At 32.3% G+C, this 27,483-nt stretch overlaps 1 protein-coding gene across 3 annotated transcripts in view; it reads left to right on the plus strand.

Moving 5' to 3' along the window:
* The first annotated feature begins 25,672 nt into the window (after positions 1-25,672).
* LOC111621748 (mitochondrial Rho GTPase 1-like) overlaps positions 25,673-27,483 on the plus strand; it is a 61,187-nt gene continuing 59,376 nt past the window's right edge. For all 3 annotated transcript variants that reach the window (XM_023363978.1, XM_023363977.1, XM_023363979.1), the window contains exon 1: positions 25,673-25,881. The gene's annotated coding sequence lies outside the window, so the exon portion shown is untranslated. The remainder of the gene's footprint in view (positions 25,882-27,483) is intronic.

Here is a 27,483-nt window from a genome sequence, read left to right on the forward strand (position 1 = left end):
ATTATATATGAATAAAAATTCATACCTCACCATTCGGTTAAAATAAAGTATTAAACTTGGTAATGAGTTTTGGACCACCCTGTGATTCAATTTGAAAAAGTCATATCCACTTATTATTTTTAAGTTTGCGTGACAATCAGTGGGGTGGATAAAACTATTGAACACGAATAGCGAATCCAGAAATCTCTAGAGGAGGTTCAAGAAGAAAAGAATATGCCTGATTTTTTTTTTCACTGAAGTATCCGGTTTTACTCGGGAAAAAGCTTCCAGATGAGATATGCAACTGCTCTCTGCGCACTCCCTAAATCCTTTCTTGATAAATACTGGTAATTGGTTGCGGGTTGGGCTTTTCCAACATATTGGCCAAGTAAAGTTTTCCGGGTTTCCCACTCGTGTCTAACACCTAAATAGGGATCAGTTTCCATGAAATGTCCTCCTGGGAAGCACTTACACCCTTTTGCAGATTGCCCAAGTACTTGTTGCCTTATTCCATCAAATTTAATTTATTTTAGAGGCTAAAATTGCAGCAGTCTTAACCAAAAATATTGAGAATGTTACATAAGAGATTATATGTTATGATGTTTATTTAGCATTATTTTTTGTCTTAAATATTTAACTTTGAATATTCGCAGATTTACAGCGATTTTATTCATATCGGAAGATTCTCGTCTAGCAATTTGGTTTTAGGATATAAACTAAAGGTAAATAATTTACTAATTTAGCTATCTTGGCTTAAAATATTTGAAACAATTTCTATTTTTTAAGATTTTAACTTTTATGAAGAGATTTGGAAAACTGCGAATGGGAATATCCGTTGGAGGATTCTTTTTCATCAAGGAAGATATTCCTATCAAAGTGAGTTCTGTTTCTTTTTTGCACTTTATCATTAATTATTAATAAAAATATACATTACAAGAAGTAATATACAGAAGAACACAAAAGAATAAAAGTTTTTATTTGAACATTCACCTTTCTTAGCTAAAAACTGTTATTAGTAAATTTAGATTAATTGCAAAACATCATTAATAGAACGGCAGGATCAAGTGTAAGTGTTTTGAAGAGGGCATCATCTCAACTATCTCTAACAAATCTCTTTATTGCCCAGTGTTATTTGTTATGGCTTTTTCCTCTTTCCGTACTGTAAACATTAAAAAGGGCCTTTTTTTAATCGCACCTGTCATGGGTTCAGCCACACCCAAACAATGAAGACGGCCGGAAGGCGAAGGACGAGACCTTGGATATGTCGGGTCTCGCTATGCTGCTGCTTTTACGGTTGATATTATAACACATTATAGTTTTTATTATTTAAAATAATGGGAAGCATGCTCCCGATTTAAACTTTTCGCGCAGAATTTCCAGAAATGGATTACTGACGTTAATTCGGGATGCATGTATAGTATATGTTTATATAAATACATATATACTGTGCTAAGATGTTTATTAGCTGAACTCCATCCCAGTGACGTATCGTGGGTGTCAGCAGCCCGGGGCGGAGGAAAATTTTGGCCCCCCTTATTTAGGTATTTCAATTTAAAAGACCAAAATTCAGTTTTGTCACAGAACAAGCAATGAAAAATTCGGAGGTAGGGCAGCGACTTGTTTAAAATAGTTCTATTAGATATATTAGTGGTGTATATGAACGCGAATGAATCATACAAGCAAAAAAATAAATAAATAAATAAAAGGTCAACAGGTTTCGCAGGATTTCCTCGGATGAAAAAATTACTAGTTCACCCGGACCGATTCCCGGACTGTCCGGACGATAGCACTATCGTAGGCGCGATGCAAGTATAGATTAGGATGTTTCAAATTTTTACAAGATATTATTATTGTTTATTGTGAAATTTTGCCGCCCCCACTACGGTAGGCCACTGCTCCATCCAGATTTCTTGGCGGATTTGAACTGAGTCGATAGACATGGGTGGGTCTGCAGATGTACAGTACAATATACAGTACTTTTTCTTTTTAGATCCGACGATCCTTATCAGAGATATCCAGTTCCAAAGATCTGAAATTTTCCTATCATTTTATGCAGTGGAGTCGATAAGAAACTTCTACAATTCAATTTCATGTCCACTAAATGTTAACCATTAGGACTTAGCAAGATCGCAGGTCCTATTTGATTTACCATATTAAATGTAATACAAAGAAATTTTGTAATCCATTTTCGTAGTTGGCATTGAAAGCATGATTATATTTTGTGTAGTCCCGAATACAAATAAGACATTAAATTTCAATTTTTTCCAAAAATATCTCTAATTAATGATATATTTTATTTTAAAAATCATTTTATCATTTATTTCTTTAATCAATAAAAATAAATTTCGAAATACTTTTATATATCATTTCAGGTGATCCGGTCTCTCTACACAGTTTTCTCTTCCCTGCTTGAATTGAGAAATCTAAATAAAGAAAATAAATGTGTACCAAAAATAGAATACATGTCACATAACACTACAGAGAGTTTCTTTAAATAATTGTTTTGATTTAAAAAAAAATCAGAAAATATTTCAGTAATATAATTTTGATAGTTTGCATTAATAAATTAGCAGATTGAGTTACTAAAATGCCTTCTTTCTGAGATCATTAGATGCTATATAACAGGGTGAGGCTGAACATTCATTAAAAAGTTTGGAATTACTTAATATAAAATGGGAGAATTTCGATCACTTACGAGGAGAAGCGAAGGAATAATTCATTCATTACAAGTGTAAAAGCTACACTAAGTGTAGCTTTTGCATTTAGCCTACTTGTTTACAAGTTTGCTAATTATTATATAATTATCAAATTTACCTTAAATCATAATAAATGCCGAATATGCGCACTTTTTTGCAAAAAAAACCCCAGCAACGAGTTGCTTAACTTTCCCGGCAACGTTTAAAACTGTGCGTGTTGCGATACCTGTTATGATATTTTAATTATTAAAAACTTTTTATATTTTTAATTATTATAAAATGACAAAAAGCGTAATTTTTGAGAATAGGGACGGGTTTTATAAAAAAAATTGGAAATGCTAATAATGAGTAAATTGTCATTAATTTAAGTCCGACACTACTGGAGGTAATTCCACCATAACTTAAAATTTCAGGGATGAAAAACTCCAATAGTAGCATATAAGGAAATACGGAAAACGATCCATTTTATAAGTTAATATATAGTAAATATATAGGGCGCATAAGATTTTTCAAATATATTTAATGAAGGAAAGATAAACAACAAAAATTTGAAATAAAATCGCCTATATTTCGAGTTTAATATACATTATTCAATATGAAATTTCACATTTTTTAAACCGCAGAAAAAAATATAACAACTTTTTAAAAAATCCTCCGTTAAAAATCATTACAGCAACTACAAAAACTTTTTACGTTCCAAGATCGGTTGAATTATCGTCATGATTGTCTTGATTTTCTGCATTCGATGATGTTGATTTTTTCTTCTTCTTTGCAACAAAACTTAGAGTGTCTTTGTCAAAATCAAGAGGCATTATTCCGAGATCACCATCGAAACGATTCTTCGTTATCTGAAAACAAAAATAGTCAATAACAAAAATGAAAATTGCTATAAATTTATATTTTTGCTGCAAAAAATCTTTCACTGTACACCAACATTCTATATATTTTAATAACAAAAATTTTTAATACCTTAAGTTATATATCCTTAAATATAAACAATAGTAACCTTAAATAATACATATTTAAGACATTTTCATTCTTTACTGGATTAAACAAACTTAATAAAAGTTACAACAGAATATTTGTTAGTTTATATGTACTTTGTAAAATGCTTGATGAGACAAATTTCCATTATATTGATATAAACTAACAAAGTGAAGACATAACAAACTTTTTTTCAGCTACCATATATTCACACACCATACATGCCAGAAAGCAAAAAATAAAAACATACTTTAACTTTTTTACTAATCCGTAGATCTTCCTTGGGATTCAACTTTTTAGAATGGAATCATTTGAATACTATAAAAATCAAAATTAAGAACATTCCAAAACAGTCAACTCTTAAACGTACATTCATCATCAACGTAAATATGAATTAAACAAAAAAATAAAACTGCCATAGCATCAGATCCTGTGACTATCTACATTGTCCTCTTACTTGTTAGTTTTAACTAAAAACACTAGGCTATTTAGCATTAAGTAAGAGTTACAGGGCATGGAAGTAGTAAGAACTTCCATGCCCTGTAACTCTTACTTAATGCTAAATAGCCTAGTGTTTTTAGTTAAAACTAACAAGTAAGAGGACAATGTAGATAGTCACAGGATCTGATGCTATGGCAGTTTTATTTTTTTGTTTAATTCATATTTACGTTGATGATGAATGTACGTTTAAGAGTTGACTGTTTTGGAATGTTCTTAATTTTGATTTTTATAGTATTCAAATGATTCCATTCTAAAAAGTTGAATCCCAAGGAAGATCTACGGATTAGTAAAAAAGTTAAAGTATGTTTTTATTTTTTGCTTTCTGGCATGTATGGTGTGTGAATATATGGTAGCTGAAAAAAAGTTTGTTATGTCTTCACTTTGTTAGTTTATATCAATATAATGGAAATTTGTCTCATCAAGCATTTTACAAAGTACATATAAACTAACAAATATTCTGTTGTAACTTTTATTAAGTTTGTTTAATCCAGTAAAGAATGAAAATGTCTTAAATATGTATTATTTAAGGTTACTATTGTTTATATTTAAGGATATATAACTTAAGGTATTAAAAATTTTTGTTATTAAAATATATAGAATGTTGGTGTACAGTGAAAGATTTTTTGCAGCAAAAATATAAATTTATAGCAATTTTCATTTTTGTTATTGACTATTTTTGTTTTCAGATAACGAAGAATCGTTTCGATGGTGATCTCGGAATAATGCCTCTTGATTTTGACAAAGACACTCTAAGTTTTGTTGCAAAGAAGAAGAAAAAATCAACATCATCGAATGCAGAAAATCAAGACAATCATGACGATAATTCAACCGATCTTGGAACGTAAAAAGTTTTTGTAGTTGCTGTAATGATTTTTAACGGAGGATTTTTTAAAAAGTTGTTATATTTTTTTCTGCGGTTTAAAAAATGTGAAATTTCATATTGAATAATGTATATTAAACTCGAAATATAGGCGATTTTATTTCAAATTTTTGTTGTTTATCTTTCCTTCATTAAATATATTTGAAAAATCTTATGCGCCCTATATATTTACTATATATTAACTTATAAAATGGATCGTTTTCCGTATTTCCTTATATGCTACTATTGGAGTTTTTCATCCCTGAAATTTTAAGTTATGGTGGAATTACCTCCAGTAGTGTCGGACTTAAATTAATGACAATTTACTCATTATTAGCATTTCCAATTTTTTTTATAAAACCCGTCCCTATTCTCAAAAATTACGCTTTTTGTCATTTTATAATAATTAAAAATATAAAAAGTTTTTAATAATTAAAATATCATAACAGGTATCGCAACACGCACAGTTTTAAACGTTGCCGGGAAAGTTAAGCAACTCGTTGCTGGGGTTTTTTTTGCAAAAAAGTGCGCATATTCGGCATTTATTATGATTTAAGGTAAATTTGATAATTATATAATAATTAGCAAACTTGTAAACAAGTAGGCTAAATGCAAAAGCTACACCTAGTGTAGCTTTTACACTTGTAATGAATGAATTATTCCTTCGCTTCTCCTCGTAAGTGATCGAAATTCTCCCATTTTATATTAAGTAATTCCAAACTTTTTAATGAATGTTCAGCCTCACCCTGTTATATAGCATCTAATGATCTCAGAAAGAAGGCATTTTAGTAACTCAATCTGCTAATTTATTAATGCAAACTATCAAAATTATATTACTGAAATATTTTCTGATTTTTTTTTAAATCAAAACAATTATTTAAAGAAACTCTCTGTAGTGTTATGTGACATGTATTCTATTTTTGGCACACATTTATTTTCTTTATTTAGATTTCTCAATTCAAGCAGGGAAGAGAAAACTGTGTAGAGAGACCGGATCACCTGAAATGATATATAAAAGTATTTCGAAATTTATTTTTATTGATTAAAGAAATAAATGATAAAATGATTTTTAAAATAAAATATATCATTAATTAGAGATATTTTTGGAAAAAATTGAAATTTAATGTCTTATTTGTATTCGGGACTACACAAAATATAATCATGCTTTCAATGCCGACTACGAAAATGGATTACAAAATTTCTTTGTATTACATTTAATATGGTAAATCAAATAGGACCTGCGATCTTGCTAAGTCCTAATGGTTAACATTTAGTGGACATGAAATTGAATTGTAGAAGTTTCTTATCGACTCCACTGCATAAAATGATAGGAAAATTTCAGATCTTTGGAACTGGATATCTCTGAAAAGGATCGTCGGATCTAAAAAGAAAAAGTACTGTATATTGTACTGTACATCTGCAGACCCACCCATGTCTATCGACTCAGTTCAAATCCGCCAAGAAATCTGGATGGAGCAGTGGCCTACCGTAGTGGGGGCGGCAAAATTTCACAATAAACAATAATAATATCTTGTAAAAATTTGAAACATCCTAATCTATACTTGCATCGCGCCTACGATAGTGCTATCGTCCGGACAGTCCGGGAATCGGTCCGGGTGAACTAGTAATTTTTTCATCCGAGGAAATCCTGCGAAACCTGTTGACCTTTTATTTATTTATTTATTTTTTTGCTTGTATGATTCATTCGCGTTCATATACACCACTAATATATCTAATAGAACTATTTTAAACAAGTCGCTGCCCTACCTCCGAATTTTTCATTGCTTGTTCTGTGACAAAACTGAATTTTGGTCTTTTAAATTGAAATACCTAAATAAGGGGGGCCAAAATTTTCCTCCGCCCCGGGCTGCTGACACCCACGATACGTCACTGGGATGGAGTTCAGCTAATAAACATCTTAGCACAGTATATATGTATTTATATAAACATATACTATACAGGCATCCCGAATTAACGTCAGTAATCCATTTCTGGAAATTCTGCGCGAAAAGTTTAAATCGGGAGCATGCTTCCCATTATTTTAAATAATAAAAACTATAATGTGTTATAATATCAACCGTAAAAGCAGCAGCATAGCGAGACCCGACATATCCAAGGTCTCGTCCTTCGCCTTCCGGCCGTCTTCATTGTTTGGGTGTGGCTGAACCCATGACAGGTGCGATTAAAAAAAGGCCCTTTTTAATGTTTACAGTACGGAAAGAGGAAAAAGCCATAACAAATAACACTGGGCAATAAAGAGATTTGTTAGAGATAGTTGAGATGATGCCCTCTTCAAAACACTTACACTTGATCCTGCCGTTCTATTAATGATGTTTTGCAATTAATCTAAATTTACTAATAACAGTTTTTAGCTAAGAAAGGTGAATGTTCAAATAAAAACTTTTATTCTTTTGTGTTCTTCTGTATATTACTTCTTGTAATGTATATTTTTATTAATAATTAATGATAAAGTGCAAAAAAGAAACAGAACTCACTTTGATAGGAATATCTTCCTTGATGAAAAAGAATCCTCCAACGGATATTCCCATTCGCAGTTTTCCAAATCTCTTCATAAAAGTTAAAATCTTAAAAAATAGAAATTGTTTCAAATATTTTAAGCCAAGATAGCTAAATTAGTAAATTATTTACCTTTAGTTTATATCCTAAAACCAAATTGCTAGACGAGAATCTTCCGATATGAATAAAATCGCTGTAAATCTGCGAATATTCAAAGTTAAATATTTAAGACAAAAAATAATGCTAAATAAACATCATAACATAGAATCTCTTATGTAACATTCTCAATATTTTTGGTTAAGACTGCTGCAATTTTAGCCTCTAAAATAAATTAAATTTGATGGAATAAGGCAACAAGTACTTGGGCAATCTGCAAAAGGGTGTAAGTGCTTCCCAGGAGGACATTTCATGGAAACTGATCCCTATTTAGGTGTTAGACACGAGTGGGAAACCCGGAAAACTTTACTTGGCCAATATGTTGGAAAAGCCCAACCCGCAACCAATTACCAGTATTTATCAAGAAAGGATTTAGGGAGTGCGCAGAGAGCAGTTGCATATCTCATCTGGAAGCTTTTTCCCGAGTAAAACCGGATACTTCAGTGAAAAAAAAAATCAGGCATATTCTTTTCTTCTTGAACCTCCTCTAGAGATTTCTGGATTCGCTATTCGTGTTCAATAGTTTTATCCACCCCACTGATTGTCACGCAAACTTAAAAATAATAAGTGGATATGACTTTTTCAAATTGAATCACAGGGTGGTCCAAAACTCATTACCAAGTTTAATACTTTATTTTAACCGAATGGTGAGGTATGAATTTTTATTCATATATAATTCAAATTAGTACTCGAAGCAGTTTATATTAAAATGTGCTCAATGTGTTTGCCCTTAACTTCAACGATCTTTGCACCGTGAAAAATATAGAATAGAGTTGCATACACGAAGAACGGTCTGCGTATTCTTCATAGCTGAATACTTGGGACTTTCTTCATGGATATACAATATTTTGAGGATAGAGTATATTAAATCAATTTGAAGAATTTGTAAGTGTGAATTATCTATCTGTTTTATTCGAATAATAGCCTTGACTACTATTTTAAAATGCATATTTTCTACTATTCGAGGGTGGTTATCATTGGAGACGGATCATACGGGAAGACACGAATATTCGATACTCGAAAGTTTTAGAGATTAGAGATCTAGAATATTTCGTTGGTAAAAATAAATTCGAATACTACGAATACCTTCAATATCGCTTCATACGCGCAGTTACAGTGGCGGATCCAGAAGTATCCAAAGAAGAGGGTTAACCCAAAAATTAAAAATATTTCAAAGCATATTTTTTTAAAATAAACGGTAGGCAAACTTCACTAATTCTTGTTCAAAATTCTCAAATATTCTAATAATCTTATTATAAAAATAAAAAGAAATACAAAAATACTGATTTACTAATTGACTTACCGAAGATGTTATTGTAGAAAGCATGAAAGATCCAATAATACAAATTATAGAAAATCCGATGAAAGCAATGAGAAAAAGTAATTTTGCGTGAAAATGTCTCTTACTGAATATTAACAAATATAGAAACAAGCAAGTAATGTGAATTAGAAGAAAATACACCACAGAGAATAAATCGCTCCATAAATGATTAACTTGACAAAATTTTTGCCATAATTCCGTATGCCTATGCATCACGTTCTCTATTTCCATTCTCAAATTTCTTGTATTTCTATGGACTAAATTTAACTTTTTCTGTAAGTATCTCAATCTATTTAATATTATCATATCGATAAAAATTATGATAGAAACTAGATAAAGCATTTGTCCTATGGCATATATATAAAATAATAGGAAACTTGTACTGCATATGACAGAATTGTAAGAAGGTTTCACAACCTTTGCAATTTCCGGACAATAGAATATATCTACAAAAACTCCTGCAATTATAGTTGCGATAATATATAATACGATAAAAAATAAAAGAATTAATTGTAATTTTCGAAAGGTTTTCTCTTCTCCTTCATAATCATTGCTATTTTCCCACCTGAATTTCTTCCTCTTCAAGTAACTAAATATGAAAGCAATCAAAGCGGTAGATAAAACATCAAATGCTCGCTGTGACATTTCCTTTTCCCCTAAAACAGAAGGCCAACCTTTGCACATAATCTTAATGTTTGCAAAATTTGCTAATCTGTTTATGGTCATGATCCAGAAGAAGGATTCTATCAAACTGACATACAGAGGATACCAAAAATTCTGCTTTGGACCATGGCAACGACATGGTATTAATGGTTCGAGTCCCATGACTCTTCCTGCCGAAATTATGGGACTAAGTGAACAATGAATGTTGAATTGTTCAGATTTATCATCGTCGTCCTCTAGGTCTGTCCGTTTTCTTTTCGTCACATTCATGATTTTATGAAATACTCGTTAAAAATGAGTTGTTAAATTTACAAGAAACGATAGAATGATATTTTTATCTTTCTAAGTGGTTTCTTGCAGCGAAGTTTGTAAAATTATGACAATAAAGCCAAAATTATCTCCATTTTAACTTGGAATTTACCGAAGAATTAATATCATGCAGGTGAATTAAAATATATACTCAATATTGAAGTATTGATTGTTATTTGTTACCATATGAAGTCCTTGACTGTTCAAATGACAGTGTGTTATACAATGCTAATATAAAATTTCCAATATTGCCGATACACAATACATATACACATACATTTATACAACATATTGATATTGTAGTCATAATTTAGATTTTTAGAGCTTTGTGCCATCAACAAAAGTTATATAAACATCACAGTAAACTTTCAAGGGTAATTCTAATATTTGCTAAATTGATTATTGAATTTATATGCAATAAAGATAATAAGAAATTCATTAGCTTATAAAAATCTTATCGGATATAAAATTTTATTTTATTTGTATACAGAGTTATATATAATTTATGTATGAAATTCATTGCAAATGAAATGTATTTGTATTACCAATAGCCTACATGCATTCTATGATGCACTATTAATCTAATTAATTGTTACAATTATTAAATTATTAAATTAAATTGTAAATAAATAAATACTCGTTATATTCCTGAACATAATATTGAAAACTTTTAGCAAACTAGCAAAGTTATGATTTTAAAGCCCCCTGCAAAGAACCATTCGAATAAGACACATTTCCCTGCCAAGATTCGTGAAATGTCCTATGATTAAGAGAAAAGTGTATAAATGCTACGTTTTATTGTGACATGGTTACAATGCCGGGCTGCAATTTTTAATCATATTTTTAATTTACTTCATTTAAAATATATGCTCAGTTATTGATAGTAATGTAGTGGCTTGCCCCTGTATATCATATTTTTCCATTATTAATGGAATAGTGTCGGTCATCTATTAAACTGGAAGTGTATTAAGGCTATAGAGTATTAAACTATCTATTTCTATTAAACTGGAAGTGTATATAAGACTATTAAGGATATTGATCGAAGATTTCTTAGGGAGATGCAATATTTACTTGTTTTCCAACACCGGAGTATTATTTTCGGCTTGGACGATTCTACTTTACAATGTCAGAAATCAACTAAAATCAAAGCGAGCAATTATTTAAGTCGAGACCACATATGAAAACTTTAGGAGCAGGAGGCCTCGATTAACTGTACACAAACTTCCTATCTGGACTGAAAGTCATTATTTTAATTCAAAAATTTTCTCCAGAACGGAATTAGATACATGACCCTATTGTTAACAGGAAAAGTATGATGAAAAGGATCAAGACATTACTAATTTGAGGTTTTTTTTAAAATACTCTTTCCGCCCTGTGGGCACTGAGAGGGCCTCTTATAGCAAGCCCATTATGGTACGGCCAGGTCCACAATGTGGTGACCCCTGGTCCCCCAGAGCGGTAGGCTGCTCCCTTGGCAGCTCGGCCATCCAGCCTTTACTAATTTAAGGTGGAAAGCGTATATTTTAATTAAACTAGCAGATGAGCCCGGCGTTGCACATGCAAAAAATAAACAACAAACATTAAGATTATCAGATTCTTTTGTACTTCTAACCCTTATACTATATTATAGTATTTGATTTATATAACTATGAATATTATCTTATGTAAGGGTTTAAAACACAAAGTGCCTAATGTCACGCATTTTAAAAATTTTTTAAATTTTGTACAATAGAGGAATAAAAAGTTTTGAAAAAAGGAACAAAAATTTAAACTCGTCACTTTTGAAAACCACTTAAATCATATTTTGTGTAAGTCGGTAACCTTGTATTTTGGATTTTCCAATTCCAATGCCATCATACCACTGGTCAGATAGAAATTCGGGAGCGTTGAGGAAGGGGTTGAAGTAATTCGAGCAAAAGTAGTTGTTGGCCTCGTACTGTAAGAGATGATGGTCAACCACTATCAATTAATACTTATCTACTATTAATATTTGAAAAGCGATCCGTGTTAGACAGGTTGTAATGGCTCTGCACGTGATCGAGTTGCTAACCTTGATGTCCGAAAGACTTCATATGACTTGTTTAAATAAAAAAAATCATGTAAAACTGTGGGAATAATTGCTTTTATGTTATACCTAATAAACAAACACAACTTATCTCACTGAGAATTATTTATTAACTGTAACGAACGTTTCAAACTTTAACCAACTTTTTTTTATCTATTTTATTATTTTGTTATTTTAAATTATATAGGGGAGACCGGGGCAACTTCGGCATGCGGGGCAAGTTTGTCAAGCGCTTTTTTTTAAAAACAAATTAAAAGGAGAATTTGGTTATAGGTTAGGCAGTTGAGTTTTATTGGTGGCTTGTTGAGTGTAGTGTTTTTATTGTTCTCCAACAAGCGTAGTTGAATTATCAAGCAAATTTTCATTTTCGTTGAATTCCATATAATATTTTTTTTCCATTTATATTGAATTGGCAGGTTTTGTTATAATTCCATGATAACGAAAGTTACTTTTCCTGTTAGAAGGATGTAACTTCAACTTATTCACGTGGCCAGATCGTGGCTTGGCATTCTGTTCTCAGGGTTGTACTTAATGTTTCGAAATCATGACTAGCGGGGTAAGATCGGCAACATAAAGCCACATTAGAAGCAAAGGATAAAAATCAAACAGATGATAAATGAAAACATGTTTGCATTTGTTATTCATGTATATATGTCTTTGAACTTGCATTTCGTTGTAATAATATTAAATGGGTGTTGGATTTGTATTTCTTTGTTTTAATAGTGAATTCCAACTTATACATTGTTAATAACATAATTTTATATACGTGCCTATCTTGCCCCATTACTGTTGCCCCTATACCAGGGGCAACTTTAATAAAAATAATTAAAATAATTACAACTTTACAAAAAGAGAGAAGTTGCCGATCTTGCCCCTATACCCGGGGCAACTTCGTCAATTTCTCTCTTCTTGTAAAGTTGTAATTATTTTAATTATTTTTATTTCCAAACTGATTTTAACCAGTTCTATAGTAAGGTAACATTCCAATAGACAATATGCAAAGCTTTTTTTTCAGTTTACAACAGTATTTATTACACAAAATTTAAGTAAAGCTTAACATTCCGATCTTGCCCCGGTATCCCCTATGTATTACTGTAATTTATTTTTTGGTTCAAAAAGCTCAATATTCCAAAGAGTTTTGTATTTTAAATGTGTTCTTAACTGTTCTATACAAAAAATAAGTTATCAATATTCCTCGAATGTAGATAAAAATTAATTGATTTACACAAATTCAATCGATATTTTGGGGTGGAATGTACGACATTATCTAAGTTAGTGGTATATAAATCTATGTATATATATCCGAAAATGAGCAAATGGAATGTTTGAATCGAATGTAAATCAGCAATTACATTTTCTTAAAATTCTTACGCTACGTGTAAATCGCAAGAAAATATTCTAAAATTCAGTTAAACTATGCGGTACGTTTAGAAAATTACTGGACTCGGACTAAGTGCCTACGTTGTCACGTTCGAACGGATTTGTGTATCTATCTAAGCAACATGGGTTGCCCGCATTAGACCCGATCGGTGCACGTCTAGTATTGCAGATTACATGTGGCTTAGCTTTGAGTCAACATCGCTGGCCCATCATCTCGAGCGGGAATTCGATCCATAGTCTGAGTCGCTGTTTGGAAGTGGCCACAGATGTTGACGGTTCGTTCTGTGCCTCTAACTTCGCAAAGTGCTCGTCTTCATTGAGATCTGAAGGACTTCTTACTGTTAAGGAATGATTATGTACTGTACATAAAATACGCTCAAAGAAAATATTAACCGTTAACGTACATGTATTCACGTAAAACACAGGGCAGTGTAAAACACAGCCACACCCCACTTTTTTTTATTTCTAAACGGTACTTTCTGAATTCTAATAAGCACCTCCAATAACCGAGTGGATAAAACCACCGAACTCTTTGTAGTTAGTTAGTTGTGGGTTCGGACATGACAAACGGGTTGGAGTTTTTCGGGTTTTCTTCATTTTAGTAATCGTTGACCATTCTCTCTTCAGGGAGAAGATCAACCACTACTTTTCGTCGAATTACTTCGACCTCCTTCCGTAACAGTCTCCTTTCCATAGGACCAGCGATATAGTGGCATTTGAATAGGAAAATTGTATAATACAAGGTTTACAGGCGAGCATATTTTATGCTCGCCTGTAACCTTGTTTAAATATATGATCCGTTTCTCGCGAAATTTGATTGTTTGGCAGATTACCATTTGATATCCGGCTATGAAAGGAACAGTTTAAGAAAAAAATATATCTTAAATTTTTAAAAATCTATTTTCCATTGTTATCTACTTGACCATAGAATTTGTGCCATTTCTTACCATCCGAGTATCGCAATAAACATGACAATGATGCTAAAATAACCAAACTTTTTATATAGTTTTCGTTTTAATGCTTGTTATATCATAGTGTTTGATTTATATTACTACAAAGATTATCTTATGTGAGTGATCTTTATTCGTCTACTGTACGCAATTTAAAAATTTTTAAAAATGTGTTATATTGGTCACTCGGTGCGATAAACTTTGTAAATATAAATGAAATATAATATAATACTGTACTGTAATATAATATAATAAAAGGATTAGAAGTACGAAATAATCTAATAATCTTAACATTTTTTTGTTATTTTTTGACGGGCAACTCTGGGCTCATATGCTAGTTTATACATATACAGTAGAGCCTCGATTATCCGACCCCCTATCAACCGACCCCTCGGTTAACCGACTGTCCTAGTCGGCAAATTTCAAATGTCCGCTATTGATGTGGCGCTACAATATTTGGCTAAGTCTTGGCTACTTTAATATTATTTTTACGTGTTTTAGCTGGCAACATTGGATCGACCATGAAAGGGAGCCAGTATTTAAACGAAACTTAACTTTCTAATTTTTAACGATACAATAGCGATGATTATTATTTTAAAAAATTTTTGTTAGGCTTAACATCGATGAAAATTCAACGTAAAGTAGGTTAATAGCGATATACTAATATACTAATTACATGGGATATAATAATATACTACACTAATAATAGATTTTTTCATATTTTTCGGTTATCCGCCCTTTCAATTATCCGACCAACCCCAGTCCCCAATTAGGTCGGATAATCGAGGCTCTACTGTAGATGAAATAAATTAAAAACAGGATTAAAAATTGAGCGTCATTTGATGGTGTAACAATAATTTTGCCGATTTTCCTGCTTTTATTCCATTTATGCAGCATTCATTACTAAAACTTTTAATATATATTAAAAGTGTTTAATTAAAATTCCCTAACCTTATTGATTAATTAGAGTACTGTACAGTATTAAAGTGATGCGTGAGCTGCTGTCATAAAGGAAATTCCGTGTCTATATTATACTATATTCTATAATATACAAAAAAAAAAAAAGAAAAAAACTGTATATAGAATGAAATTGTTTTATAGTGTAAGCTATAAATTTAGAATTAGCTGCATATATATTAAATTTCTGAATAATCTCCGACTAATTACGATGATGGCTTGGTAGACTACATCCATTTTCTTTATTTTTGCGTATAATTTATTAGTCTACTATTGATTATTATCCTTATCTTGCTTATAATATAAATTATAAGCCGTAATTAATGGAAACTCTCTTACGTAATGCATCTTCATTAGATTATATAATATTAGTTTGTTTGTCTTCTATTAATTATACAATCCTGGGCTAACATGCTTCAGAAAGCATCAATTTCTGCTTCACTTTCAGATAATATTGAGTGGGCTTGATTCATTTGTATGATATCCATTTTTCAATAAATTACGTTCAAGTTAAAATGAAAAGCATTTTGATTTTGTTATGATAATTTTACAAACTTCGTTGCAAGGAATCACTTAGAAAGATAAAAATATCATTCTATCGTTTCTTGTAAATTTAACAACTCATTTTTAACGAGTATTTCATAAAATCATGAATGTGACGAAAAGAAAATGGACAGACCTAGCGGACGATGATGATAAATCTGAACAATTCAACATTCATTGTTCACTTAGTCCCATAATTTCGGCAGGAAGAGTCATGGGACTCGAACCATTAATACCATGTCGTTGCCATGGTCCAAAGCAGAATTTTTGGTATCCTCTGTATGTCAGTTTGATAGAATCCTTCTTCTGGATCATGACCATAAACAGATTAGCAAATTTTGCAAACATTAAGATTATGTGCAAAGGTTGGCCTTCTGTTTTAGGGGAAAAGGAAATGTCACAGCGAGCATTTGATGTTTTATCTACCGCTTTGATTGCTTTCATATTTAGTTACTTGAAGAGGAAGAAATTCAGGTGGGAAAATAGCAATGATTATGAAGGAGAAGAGAAAACCTTTCGAAAATTACAATTAATTCTTTTATTTTTTATCGTATTATATATTATCGCAACTATAATTGCAGGAATTTTTGTAGATATATTCTATTGTCCGGAAATTGCAAAGGTTGTGAAACCTTCTTACAATTCTGTCATATGCAGTACAAGTTTCCTATTATTTTATATATATGCCATAGGACAAATGCTTTATCTAGTTTCTATCGTAATTTTTATCGATATGATAATATTAAATAGATTGAGATACTTACAGAAAAAATTAAATTTAGTCCATAGAAATGCAAGAAATTTGAGAATGGAAATAGAGAACGTGATGCATAGGCATACGGAATTATGGCAAAAATTTTGTCAAGTTAATCATTTATGGAGCGATTTATTCTCTGTGGTGTATTTTCTTCTAATTCACATCACTTGCTTGTTTCTATATTTGTTAATATTCAGTAAGAGACATTTTCACGCAAAATTACTTTTTCTCATTGCTTTCATCGGATTTTCTATAATTTGTATTATTGGATCTTTCATGTTTTCTACAATAACATCTTCGGTAAGTAAATAAATAAACTGCTACATTTTTAATTAAATAAAAATAGATTTAATTTGTAAAAAAAAAAGTCGGTGAAATTCGCATAAAATTTGTATTTCAATAAGTCTACCGGAAAACGTCACTCGGCAGATTTTTCATGCATAGCGTTGTTTTATTCCATCAATCCTAATCTCCTAATAATGGGATTACATGATAATATAGTTAGAAGCATCTAACTGTATTATCTTGTAATAATTTCTGACGGGAAAGAAACTTGTAATATTTTCTAATATTGAAAAAGTATAGAAGAATTTAGTAATATATAATCAAAAACAAGGGTAAAGAATACAGCTGTTCGAGGGATCGTAGTGGAATGGACCAGAATTGAAATTTAAAACATTGAATTTAAGGAATAAGCTGTGGCGTGATTATGGTGGATGATGTGGATATTGGATTTTCCTGAAATTTTAGGTATAAAATTTAAACTAAAAAAAGCTGCTGAAAGAACCTAGAAAACTTTAATTCCTAGTATATTGGAATTGTAATGACTTTGTTGTTTATTTTTTTTAAAAAAAAAAGGTATTTTATGGTAAGCTTAATTTTTCTTCCTTCTGATTATATTTTTAGATCATCCTCCAGACCATCCCTAGAAAAAATCTTACTTACGCCATTGGCTATAATATCTAATTTTTACTCAATATATTTAAGCATTACTCTATAACTATACTGACATAATTAAAGAAAGAAACAGATTATATCTTTAGCTTACAACAGAAAAACTATAAGAATATATATTGCAGACACCGTTTTATTTTCCCGAGCAGTTTTGTTAAGTTTAAGATTAGTTTTTTATTTTATAAATTTTGCTGATATTTATTTTATAAATAAAATTAATTAATTTTAATTTTATAATATTCAAATTTTTCTTTCTTTTTCTTAAACATTTAATGATATTCGCAGATTTACAGCGATTTTATTCACATCGGAAGAATCTCCTCTAGCAATTTATGCCTTGGATGTAAACTTAAGGTAATAAATAACATATTAATTTATCGATTAATAAATATCGATATAAAATATGAAAATATTTTTTAAAAATCTTTTCTTTTCGTTAAGATTTTAACTTTTATGAAGCGATTTGGAAAATTGCGAATGGGAATATCCGTCGGAGGATTTTTCTTCATCAAAGAAGATATTCCTATCAAAGTAAGTTCTGTTCATTATCGCATATTATAAATATTTACCTTTAATATTCTAACCACACTGAGTACTAGTAGTTGGTCGTTTATTAAAAGTTCTCAGGGGAGATAGATACCCCTTGGTATATTGTCCAAGTGTTGCATCTCATCAATCTAATCCACTCGTTTAATTCGAAACACGCGTTAATTTTTAAAAATGAATATCTATTAATAAAATCTTAACTTCGCAAATGTGTGAAAATGACAGTCGGATGTCCAAGGCAATTAAGACGTTAACCTATCGTTCTGGCGGACCCGGAATTAAATACGGGCGAGCAACTTCCCAAGAATTTTTTATAAGTGGTATATCCCGTATATATNACAGTATTCGTACAAACACGCTAAAAAAAACTCGTATAATTCGGTAAAACATCATCGCCGACTCGTGTCGCGACAGGATCGCTCGAATGCAGACCAATAGCGGATATTGTACGAACCGTCGAGTTTAAACGAGCGGCGGACCTACTAAAAACCATTTATTATTTAACGTCATAAAAATTATATTTATATTAATGATGACTCCAAAGTTCAGCGAATTTTTCGCAAAAAAAAAAATAATTTATAGGGAAGCACGCGAGCGCCATTCGATGACAAGCTCCACGACGAAAACAAGCGTAAGCAATGGCGTCGTCGAACGGTGCACACTCGGTAAGTAATTCTACAATTTTTTGTTTATAGAATAGTTTATATGGATTATTTCCAAAAAAATTATACGTGTTTTGGAAATGTTGAGTCAAGTTAGTCTATAATCGATTATTTTTATGGAAGAAAACCTTTCAAACAGCCGTAGTCCGTAAACTGCATACGTGCCGGGCTGTGATTGGCTCAAGTATTTAAGGACTCGTACAACATGAATTTCATAAAAAAACGGAACGTATCTACCGTGTTATGGGGGGTCGACTGTAAATACAGATTTTTCTAACTTTTTTTTTTGAAAATGTAATCAAATAGTGCCAAGTTTTTACTATAATTTTATCATTAATTTCTTTAACACCTGAAAATAAATCTCGAAATAATTTTGTATCATTCTAGGTGATCCGGTCTCTTTATTCGGCTTTCTCTTCGTTACTCGAATTGAGAAAGTTAACTGAAGGAAAGAAATGTATACCAAAGATAGAAAATACGTCACGTAATATTACAGATTTAAATATTTTCTGATCCAAACAAATGTTCATCGACAGAATTCTGATTTTTTGTATTAATAACACAGTGCAATCTCGGTAATCCAGCCGTTCACTAGTTAGAACGTCCAGGCATGTTCAGTAATCCGGAACTAGTCGATTCGGATATTATCGGCGCTATTGCCAAATCTCAGATAAGCTTCCCACTAGTTCAAATTTCAGTTCCCACTAAATTTGAACTTTTTCAATCTCGAGGTTAGGCATGATATTAAAGATCGCAAAGTTCATCTTAGGCTGTGAGCTTCATCTAACACAATATTGTATAAATATAAAAATCAGTCGCTGAAATTTCCTGCCAAAAACGTATACCACCCACTACATTTAGTGGAAATCCATTAATTTGGCAGGAAAATGACGTCATTTTGCTGCACACTAGATGTTACACGCAAAAACTTAAATTCAGCTTAAGAATAAGTGAACTTGTCGAACTAAATTTGTACGATCGCTGAAGATTCGAACATCAACCATGCTAAAACTTCGAGTCGAAAGACTTTTTGAATTGTTATAATACAGATAAGCAGAGCTGCCCAGAGGGTAACAGGATCTGGGCAACATACATATTGAAGCCCTACAGCAAATTAAATTATCGTATTAAAGTAAAAGGAAGAAAAACATTGTATAGGGGTTCCCATTTCCTCGGAGCCTAGAGCAATTTGCCCCTTTTGCTCTTCCCCTCTGGGAGTTCCCACATGTAATAAATGATATCAGAAGACGTGATGACGCAAATTGTTTAAAGAAATTTATTAAAATTTTATAAAATGTCAGATAAAGAGCAAGCCTATCGTTAAAATGCTACCCCTTCCAACATTTAAACGTTGTTTTTCTTTTCACTGTTAGTTATTTCTACATGTAATTGTAAGTGAAACAGAATACGAAATAGCATCACAACCTCCTAAACCTCGTGTTACACGTTAAGAATTCCATCCGAACGTCAAACTTTTTATAGGACATATCGATATGTTACTAATTTTCTTCTGCTGTTAGTACAGTATATTTTATATTAATTTTAGCTTGTGTCTATTTTACCTATATAAAGCGATAGAGTCAACACATTTAATGTTGTGTGATTTTCAAGAAAGTGACAAAACATCTCTTCACAAAACCTGCACGAAAATTCTTGTGAAATTTCTGTCGGGTGTACTTAGTCCGTGGAAAACATTATCTTTAGATCTTCGATAAGATTTTCACACGTTAAGCCACAAAGCCACGTCAAGGCGACACCCATTTTGTGGTAGTTTTTTGTTTTCCAGAAACTGACCCCGATTGCTCGACAGAATAACAATCGGGGAATAAAACTGGATATTCTTTGCTATTCCATTAATTCGATAACCTAAAATCGATGAAAAAACACCCAACTTTTAAGTCAAATATTTCTATTAAAAAGCATTTTGAATCCAGATTTGTCAATTCGAAATAAAAATAGCAACGAATAAAATAATTAAAACTATATTGTAGTCTATATTAAAATATATAATTGAAAATATATACTAGAAAATTATTATTATTTTGTAGCACACAGAACTTGCTAGTGCACAAGTTCAAAGGTGATGCACGAGCTGACTTACTGTACAGTACTGTATATAAAAAGATGGCTGGCCAGCATCGACGAGGGTCGCCGTGCCTCATTGGCATTGGCGGCCGCTGGCGAAGGCGGCTGTGCCTTTTATGGTGGCTTATTCGACGTGATAAGCCCTTACAGTTATAGCTATAAATAATATATTAACAGTTTAATTTATTACTAAATTTAAAGCTGTAAGCGTATTTAGTTTAAAAGTAATCCCCCTGATGAGTAAGGCACTTGTCCCACTGTGATACCAGACGTTCGATTGCTTGCTCACAGAACTCAGTGGGTTGATATCTGCACCATTCTCGAATTGCGTCTTCTACTTCAGGGTCCGATTGAAACTTACGCCCTTTCAGGTGCCTCTTAAGCTGATCGAAAACGTGGAATTCGCACAGAGACAAGTCAAGACTGTTTGCAGGATACTGGAGTGTTTTCTACTTGAATTTCAGAAGGAATTCCTGCACGATGCGCGCGATGTGATGAAGTACGACGACCCTTGCGAAAGCAGATCAGGCAGCTTGGACTTGACGAAAGTTCGCAGAGAATTTAAAGTTTCCACGTACCGACCAGCATTTATGATGGTTCCACTGCGGTAAACTCCATCGGCTCAGTTGTTGACGCATACATGCTTGAAAGTTGGACAGAGCATCTGCTTGACATGTTAAACGAACGCAGCTTGTTTGTAGGTTCACGTAACAGCAGCGTCACATGACACTGCAGCGTGATCCTGCAGTGTTTTCACTACAATTCAAATAGACACATTCCGCGCTTTGATATATCCATTGGTCGTGTTTCATTTGAATGACCCTCGTATAATATAATATATGATCATATTATAATCATACATAAAATATTGATATTAAATTCTAATTAATTCCAATTTTTATTTCTAATTCTAATTTAATTAGTAATTATTTGATAGTAATACTTTATATTTAAATATTTACATTTACTTAATATGTATATTCCTATATACATATCACATACATACGAATAAATAATTAAAAGTCCATTGTTCCTTGTTTGAATGTTCTGTTTCTTACACTAAAACACCGTCTTTTTCTCTTCTGCAATTTCGCGGTTCTTTTTTACGTTATTTTTTCTAAAGTGGCGTCTTTATTCGAACAAAGAACAATGGAATTTGAATTGTTTATTCGTTAAAAATTATTGAAAAAGCTCGTTGTTGCATAATTGCTGTCATGAATGACGTTCGAACAATGATGTCACGTTACTTATAAAATTTGATATAATTTTCTGTTTATAAAATTTAGTTCAATATAAAAGAATTCTTAAGATTCACTTTCATAATGTTTTATTAACTAAATCACTTGCTGTACAAACTTAAAAGTTAAAAAATTTTAAGTTTTAGTAATGGAGTAGCTTGTAAAATCTATTAGAACGTTTACGATAAATAAATGCAATATTCGTTTTAATAAAAGTAACAAGACTATTTGGTGTCTTAATGTATTTTCATTAATATATTTACCAAATTGGTGGCGTACAGTACAGTACGTGTCCGTCACTGATCGGTTCATCTTTTTCGGTGATGACAGAACATGTTGATTTTTAATATATGTATATAGCGAGATATAGATCAATTAAATATAGTAATATCAAACTACTTATCAATACAGTATATCGACATATACACTAATATATTTTGCAAAACCAATACAAGACCATGATAAAATCGCTTTTATTTATTTGATTTTCTTTATGTTTAGTTCACTAAAGAGTCTTTTAATAAACATTACGTTAAAGTTAACACTAAATTGAAAAGAAATTTATTTTCCACGTTATTTTAAATTTTTATGTAAGAACCCTGTAAACACTAATAGTGCACCTTTCGCATACCCATTCTTGGCCCATATTGGAATGGATTAAGAATTATAATGGCTCGCACTTCTGCTTCAATGACTTAAAAGAAATACTCTTCTGATCTTTTCAAACACTATCATCTTGCTCGGTGACATATTTTCCCCGTCGGGAAACTTTGAAAGTAAAAGTTAATTCGAATCCATTTTTACATGTTTTCAATAAGAAATCTACCAAATTTGATGGCAATCTGGTCATTCCATATGGTTTCATAAAGCATTCAATCGGCACGTTTAATTCTGGATACTCTGTACAGTATATATTCGTATTTGTTATTGGTGTAATACACACCGGTTATTTTACTGTATGAGTAATATAGTGAAGGGAAAGCACGATGAAATTGACAGGTAATCTTGAGGTGCAGAGCTACCAGCATGTTGTACCATTCATGCAAATTTTGCGTTTGTTGCGTATGACCTTCAAGCTGTAGCAATTTCATCTTTGTTTATTTTTTCTGTTTTTGTTTATGATATTTTAAACATTTACATCAGAAGATCCAAAAAATGTTTGGAAAATGTTTAATTTAAAAATATTTAAGGAGTTCTTGGGTGAACAAAGGTCAACCAACTGTCTCAAATGTCAAAGGGCCGATAGTACAGAAAAAGGATGATCTGCGTTTGTTTGAATTCATCACGATGGAGCTACTTCTAATCAACATTACTGTCATGAAAAAACTGTACTTTGAACAATTTGAATCGCTTAAACATCGAGATCAAAGAACTTCGTCCAAAAATTGGCAGAGTGTGATACCGCCACGACAGCGCGCCAGCATATGAAGCAAAGATAATCTTTGAAAAGATGACTAGTCTGGGCTGGGAGGTTCTGTCTCATTTACCTTATATCCCAGACGTTGAGCCAATTAACTACTGTACTATCTGTTTTGCATCCTGCAGAACCATCCTGCAGAAGGCTTTGGATAGGTCCGAACCCTCACTGAAATTTTCGTTAAAATATTTTTTTTAAAGAAAAAAAAACTAGAAATAACTTTTTTGTATAAAAACGCGACGCGAACTTTTAAACAATAGAAGAATGTAACTCAATCGACCATCCCCGGTTGGGAATCGAATTAAACTTCGATTTTGACCTCTCCCGCCAGCTAAGTTGAGATCTCATTACACATAGTAACGAGTAGTCAACCACTTAAAAAGCGAGAACGAGGTAAAGCGACCAATCGAAATGGGCGATCGAGGACGGAAATTAATAAAACCTCGGGAATTCAAGGACGCGACGGCTTTTTCTCCCGAAAGTTCCAAGTGTCGGACCAGTTGTTGTGTTTGTGTTTCTCATGCTCATCTTCGTCTCCATCTCACGACCTCGGATCGACATCTTTTCATCACCGGAAGTCAACCGCATCGTACCGAAGTCGTCGAGACGTCGAGGGAACTGTCATTCGCGGGCCAAGGACATTCCTTCATTTGGGACTATCTTGGAATAGAGAGGAAAACTCAGAGGCCTCTACGAAACAAACTCTACGATTTCTTGCAACCGCAGAGTCTGTCTCAGTGCCGATCGCCCACATACGACCCTTCGCGACCCCGCGACCTTCTTGTCATTTACACCCCGTCGGCAACTTTACAGTATTGCCAATATACAGTTCAACGACAATACCGGATTTTCTTCAAAGAAAAAACACAATCATTCTGTGCTCAAGAGACTGAAAGTTTGAGCAAAGGTGGTTAGATGTGATTGATATTGATGGCGATTATTTACAAGATTGAACTGTAATCGTTGGTGAGTTAATTGCCAATAAAGTTTTTTCTTCAAAATGTCTAAATTTCACTTTTATAATTTCGACTTTTTCTATAAGTTTACAGTTAGAACTTACTGCGATAGAAGCCGAGATAATTTTACTTCCTCTGTTTTGGTGTTTTTTTTTTTTTAAACTCATTCCGCCTTGTGGGCACTAAGAGGGCCTCTTTTAGGAAGCCCATTATGGGTTCGGCCAGACCCACAATGAGGCGGCCAGATGGTGAGGAACGGGGCCCGACATATCTGGACCGACCACCCCCGAAAATTCCCGGGGATTTTTCGACCCGTCCGGATTCGTTCCCGTCTCCCCCAGAGCGGTAGGCTGCCACCTTGATCGCTCGGCCATCCAGCGGACTTTTTTTTTTTGGTGATAGAAGAAATTCACTTATCACTAATGAATAGTCCATGCTCGATAAAAGCGGGTATCGTAACACGAATCTAACACTTCTTTCCGGGCTTTCTTTCTTTCTTTCTTTCTTCTCCTCTCGGATTTATATGGAGATTATAGCCTTAGTTTTTTCCAGGCTGTTACCCCGGATCGCTTTTTAAGAGACATCCTGTATAACGCCGTGCATTCAATCTAAGCCGCCCACCAGTGGCCAAGCGATCTTCGTTCCCTGAACACTGGTAGTTCGGTCGTGGGTTCGCGCCTCGCTCGGATGGGCTGGCCACGTTTAGTTTTCTGGGCTTTCTCCACGTCTGTAACGCCTAAATAGAAGCCAGTTTCCCTTAAAAAGACCTCCCAGAAGGCATCCCCCCTAGGCAGATCGCCCAAGTGTTGCGTTGCCATAACTTAAGGCAAACATCAATCTATCCTCGCGTTTCTTTATGCAGCGCTCGAGAAGCGCTTTACAGCGAACACTAATTGGCCAACACTGCTCGTGAAGTCATTTCGCTACACTCTCGCTGCATAAAGAAACGTGGCCTATGCCAAACAATTTTCCGGACATAAAAACAAAAATATGCAAATATTAACGATTATTTAATATATTAATTTTTAAAATAATTTATATAATAATAATAATAATTCAAAAACACATTCCTTTAGAAAATTAAAAAATTATTAAAAAAAAAATATATACAGTCACAAAGAAAACGAAAATTGAATTTTTATATGGCGGGAATAGTGCGCATGCGTACAAACAGACGTTGGCGTGAATCAAGATGGTTACGGTTAGATCGGCTGTGATCAATTTTTCGGTTCCGAAATGAAATAGGAACGTTTCTAAAATGAATATTTGACGTATGATGCATTTAGTTGGATTCTGGTTTAGAAAGGATTGCGAACAAGTGATTTTGTATAGATAGATTGGACAAATAACGTTCGTGTCAGTTGATAAATTTTTGTAACTTGTTAGGTAAGACCTTACTTAAAATATATATTATTTCTTAAAATATAAACTATTGATATTAAGATCGATATGTTTATCAACACGTTTATACAGATTTTCCATTTAAAAATAGAAAATGTATTTAATTTTAAGCAAGGAATCACATGTACAGTACTGCACTGTAGAAGAAATCTTACATTTTATATTTTAATTTTATTGAGTTTTTATAAGTTTTCCTGTCTTAGAATACAGGAAAAAATCAAATGTGTTTTAATCTGAGCGTAGAAATCATTGTTAAACACTTATAAATGCACATTTAATTCTTTAAATCAGTTTTTGGGAAGTAAAATTTTGTTTTTAGCTATTTTATTATCTTCCAACAAGTTTATTATATTCTGTTGATTATATATAACCAGTTATTCTTCCTGTTTAGAATTGAATTAAATTGTGATGTATTGTTCTTGCAGTGGAAATACCGTAATAATTTTAAACATGGTTTCCTTCAATTTCGACCGTGTTGGATTTTCTTTGGTTGGTTTTTATGAGTTATGTAAGTGTATGGCTGGATGGCCGAGCGGTCGAGGTGGCAGCCTACCGCTCTGGGTTTCGAATTTGGATGGGTCGATGAATTCCCAGGAATTTTTTGGGGGTGGTCTGTCTGGCTAGGTTGGGCCTCGTCCTTCTGCGCCTGGTTGCCCTATTGTAGGCCTGGCTGAACCATAATCGACTTGCAAAAAGAGGTCCTTTTAGTGCCCAAGGGGTAAAAAGAGTTAAAAAAAAAAAAAAAAAAAAAGAGATTATGTAGGTGATGTATTAATTTTTTAAAGTCTTATTGTTAATTTCTATTTTCTGTGTTAATAGATGTGTAAAATGCAAAACTGTGTGTAAAGCAAGAACTGCAAATATTATGGAAAAGTAACGTTAAGTTGAGTTTTTGTAGTTAATTGTGGTGAAAATATATAATTTTTGGTTGCTTTTACTACATGTTTTACAAATTAAAAACATGTTACTGTTATAAATTATTATAGTAGTTTTCTGTAGTTAATGTATTGATTATTTGCACTTTTTGTATGAATGGAATTTTTCTGCAAGATACACAAATAGCTTATTCTTAATACTGAGTAAATAATTTTAGTATTATCACTGTATAGAATGAAGATTTGAAGAACATGAATATATACCTTTTTTTTATATATAAATTCTATCAAAAATACATCATCTTTAATAAAATTTTCAGGAAAGTCTCAAGTTGTATTCCAAATACAATTGGTTAGAACATTAATTAATCACATATACTCTTGTTTTTAAAGGCTTTTAAGACTCAGATATACTTTTGATGCTTATTTTAAACTGTAGGTATTTAAACACATGCATGTTTCTCTTTCATTCTTTTTGAAGTATGAATGCTTACAGAAAGACGATAAAGAAAAGATGAATATTTTTTTTTCTTTTCCATTCTTGTGAATTATGAACCAGTGTTTAGAGCTCTTTTCAAAATGACTACATATAATTCTAAGTGTCAAGAAAATAAACATACATCTGAAATGTAGTACTCTTGGAAGTTGCATCATAATGTTATATTATTTCAATGCCTCCTATAGCAGGAAAGCCTAAACATAGTTTCTTAAT

Source organism: Centruroides sculpturatus, unplaced genomic scaffold (assembly GCF_000671375.1).
Source record: "Centruroides sculpturatus isolate CEXI.00-Female unplaced genomic scaffold, Cexi_2.0 scaffold21, whole genome shotgun sequence".
NCBI classification, from domain to species: domain Eukaryota; kingdom Metazoa; phylum Arthropoda; class Arachnida; order Scorpiones; family Buthidae; genus Centruroides; species Centruroides sculpturatus.